Genomic DNA, 4,311 nt, shown 5'->3' on the forward strand with positions numbered 1-4,311 from the left:
TGGCTTTGTGAACTGGCAAGAGTAACGGAGGATGCAAGAGCAACTCTGGTTCCTGCTGTAGTGGCCGATGAGGAGGTGAGATAGCTCCACAGTCGCATCCCCTGCGACATGAGCAGCTCCAGCCGGGATGCCATTGATTCTCACTCTCGCTACCTAGGTAGGCAAAGGGCAGCTTGATGATAGTTGATCTGCCAAACAGGCGGGATGCCCAGGAGAAGGCTGATGTGTGTGTGATGACTGTCTCCAAACAAGCCGCTTATATATCCTCGCTCTCCCAGTGAAGTGATCTACCAACACATGCGTTCATCGAGTCAAAACGACGAGTGAAGAACAAATCAATGGACAGGAAAACTAGGAACGCAGCCGTTCAACTGCCACACGAAGACGACGACTGTACTAGTAGTTCAGTGTTCAGACCACATCAGTCAAAGAATAGAATGAATACTGCACTACAAAGAATGTGGCGCTGGTCGGAGAAGTACCATGCATGTGGCAAGGGTTTTGTTTATTGGTGGGTGCAGCTGGGGTGGTGACCATGCAGATTGGGACGGATATCAGACGTTTTCAGAGTTGCTAACTATACTGCTCGGTGCATAGGATATTTAGAAAAAATCTCTGCCGTACGTACGAGCTTAACCTACTGAAATCATATTTTAGTTTCGCGTTTCTGGCAAAAACAAAACTGCGATGATAGGTCCCAGCCTCCAGGACCCAGGCCCGGGGTATGAGGCCCAAATTCCTAGCTAGTGTACTGTAGCAAAATAGTGTAGCAATTGCTACAGTACACGAAGGCGGCCCGGGGCGGCTTGGTGGGCTGGACCCCGCCCCTATCAACGACCGAGGAGGAGTAGGAAGAGGCGACCTTATGGTTAAGTTCACAAGACCGAGGGTCGCTGGTGAGGTGGGAGTGATATACCAAGTTTCAACCCCGAGTGCGGGTAAAAGACCTACTTCCTGCCTTTCTCTTACCTTATATATGTGGAGTATACCAAGAGTTATAATGCATGGCGAGGGACTCAACGAGTTCATGATGATGGAGGTTCGAGTGTGAAGCGCCAGAATCCTGGTACATGGTGTAGGCTAAATCTATGGAGAGGGAGAGCTCCCCTTTTCGGATTCCCACTAGTAGAAAAACACCTAATAGTCCCGGTTCGTGAGGGCCTTTAGTCCCGGTTCATGAACCGGGACTAATGGGTCGTTACTAATACCTCCACCCGTTAGTCCCGGTTCCACGTGGCTCTGTGCGTCCAGCCCAGTCAGGGGGCCTTTGGTCCCGGTTGGTGGTACCAACCGGGACCAAAAGTCCATGTTTTTTTTTGAAAAGTGGCTGCTTTAGGGGTTTTGAGGGTTATTTTTAGGTTGTTATATTAGCTAGCTAATAGAGAGAAGTGTCCTCTCTTATATCTTCGTCCTTGGTTTACCAACGCTGCTGCTATATATGTTCATTTTACCAGCTAATATAATAACTCATGCATGCTCGCATACGTCAGCATATATAATAACAAGTACTCGTCCTATACTAATCATGCATCATCATACAACTTCTACTCGTTATTAATAATAAGTCATACGATCATCATCCTCATAGTCATCGAACCCAACCCTACATAATTGTTCTTAACACATGATCATCAGTATCAGGTAGGACCTAAACACCCTTAAGGTAAAATAGCATAAAACAATATAGACCCTGACTCTCTATTATGAAGAATGGCGATCATCCTGTCTCCAATTTTTGCCCTTCGCTGAATGTTGCTTCCAAGAAGCTCCTTACGACTGTCCATACATTTTTTCCATTCTTTGATTGTCATGTCTCCACTTCTTTTAGAAACCCGGTATGGACAGTTGAGATTCATAGGACGACCTGGTTGTATGTTCAAAACATGAAGGCTACCGTGTGTATACATCAGATGAGGCACACAATCATTCGGGATTATCTGTTGAAAAACATAGTAATAACTTCGTAGTTAGCAATGATATGATGTACTAGTTTTAGAAGTGTGCTAAAAGATGCACGGATGTTGTAATAGTAAAAAATCTTACCAGGGTATCTCCATGGTAGTTACCGTAGTTCAACACGTGCACTAGTGGCACGTATTGACCATAATGTTGAGGAGTTCGATTGTAGACATTGTAATTCTCAAGATCAGTACAAAATGCAACCAGATGATTTTTCTCCTGATAAGTTAGTTCGGAGCCTTCGGTGTAGTAGGTTCTGTCTACCATCTTCCGCACATTCTTTGAAGAATGAAAATAAGCTGTCAATGGAGAATAAGTTGTCAACTATTTTGAAATAAACAATATAAATTACTTAATAACTATGTTAAGCTCACATGGGGAAAGAATTGGAGGTGTATCCACAAGGACGAAAATCGTAGGTCTCTCTTGCTCGATTGTAGGATCACCAGGATCCATGGTAACAAGCATACCCTCATCAAAACCATACATCTTGCAAAGTGCTTCCCAATTTTTGCAACCAAAATGGGTTACACTCTGAGCATTGTACAACTTTACTTGAAAATCCACACCATGATGGATACTTAGGATAATTTTTTTGGTTTCAAAACTTTCATGGTCTTCAAAACCCATCCTCTCCAAGACATAGCGTCTTGCAAAGCATGGGATAAGTTAGTCGAATTGGAAAAGATGAAAAATATTGTCATGATTAAAATAGTTGAAGTCATGAGTAATTACGAAAAAAAACTATTATCGTCGGTTGCGTACCGTATGAACATCGAAGGTCTCCTCGAGCTTAATGCTGAAGCGACGATCTTCGTCCAGCACAATGAACCCGTCGCAGATACCTCGGTCGTCGTGGCACCAGTCGCACTCCCCCGGTCGGTTTTCGTCGTTCGATGAGTATGACATTTCCGGCCTACGTTCATAATTCAAATATTAAACTAGATCATTATTATTAATCACGGGTTGACTATCGATGATCGATGTACGTAGCTCATCCTTTCATTCCTGAATGCATTATTATATCAAATTGTCTAGCACACGGGAATGAAGGAGAACTTATCCAATATGAGCATTCAATAAGCAAAACTAAATCATAAAAGAAGCAAAACCAAATCATAAAATAAAGTATATAGTATTCAAATTAGCATGCATTCAATAATTATAAGCAAAAGTACATCATCTCTTGGTGTCCGTACATCGTCGAATATTATCACTAATACAACTAGAACCGTAGCACCCGACGGGTATCGACGTGGGCGGTGGACACCCAAAGATAAGGAACCATCACAGGATCATAGCTCCAGTAAGATCCCTGAAGAACCTGCCAGGTATTGTCGAATCTGCCCTCCAATGCAACCATGTAGCGACGGACGTGCTCGTCCTCCTCGCTGACACGGTGACGTACCACCACTAGTAGAAAACCATCCATTAGTCCCGGTTCGTAAGGGCCTTTAGTCCCGGTTCATGAACCGGGACTAATGGGTCGTTACTAATACCTCCACCCATTAGTCCCGGTTCAATCCAGAACCGGGACCAATGTGCCTCCACGTGGCTCTGTGCGCTCACCCCAGTCAGGGGGCCTTTGGTCCCGGTTGGTGGCACCAACCGGGACCAAAATGCATCCATGCGTCAGCATTCCAGTTGCTGGGGTTTTTGTGTTTTTTTTGAAAGGAGGGGAGGTTGGGGGTTTTAGGGGGTTAATTTAATTAGGTGTTTCATATATTGTGTTAGCTAGCTAATTAATAGAGAGAAGTGTCCTCTCTTATGTCCATGCTTGGACACTACGTACTATATATACATAAGTGATCGAGAGAACCATTTAGTACAGAAGTTCGTCATGCATACCGAGAGAAGTGATCGATCGACCTCTCCTTCTCCGAGAGGTTGGTCGAACAACAAGTTTTCGTATCATGTATCCGACGCTACTGGCTACATACATGTACAATATGTATAAGATCTCTTATAATTACAAACCCCTAGCTAGCATTTGAAATCAATTTCCACTTGGTATTCTCCGGTTTTACTGATGACGTGGTCAAGAAAGAATCCCGCCAATTCCTCTTGAATTGCTTTCATGCGATCTGGTTCTAGGAGTTCATTCCGCATCTGCCACGTCTAATTTGAAGAAGGGGGTTAATTAATACATATATATGAATGAAACTCAACAGAAATGATGGTGTAATAAAATGAAATTGTGAATATTATTGCTTACGCACTTCATATTGTCTTTGAGAGTAGCCCCGCTTGTTTTCCAAAGTCGCGGTGTGGATGAACTCGCACACGTAGTATCCACAAAAATCATTCCCTTCCTCCTGCCACAAGCACTTTACGAGAAATAGAGGTCAATCA

The sequence above is a fragment of the Triticum aestivum genome, chromosome 4B (genome assembly GCF_018294505.1).
Source record: "Triticum aestivum cultivar Chinese Spring chromosome 4B, IWGSC CS RefSeq v2.1, whole genome shotgun sequence".
NCBI classification, from domain to species: Eukaryota; Viridiplantae; Streptophyta; class Magnoliopsida; order Poales; family Poaceae; genus Triticum; species Triticum aestivum.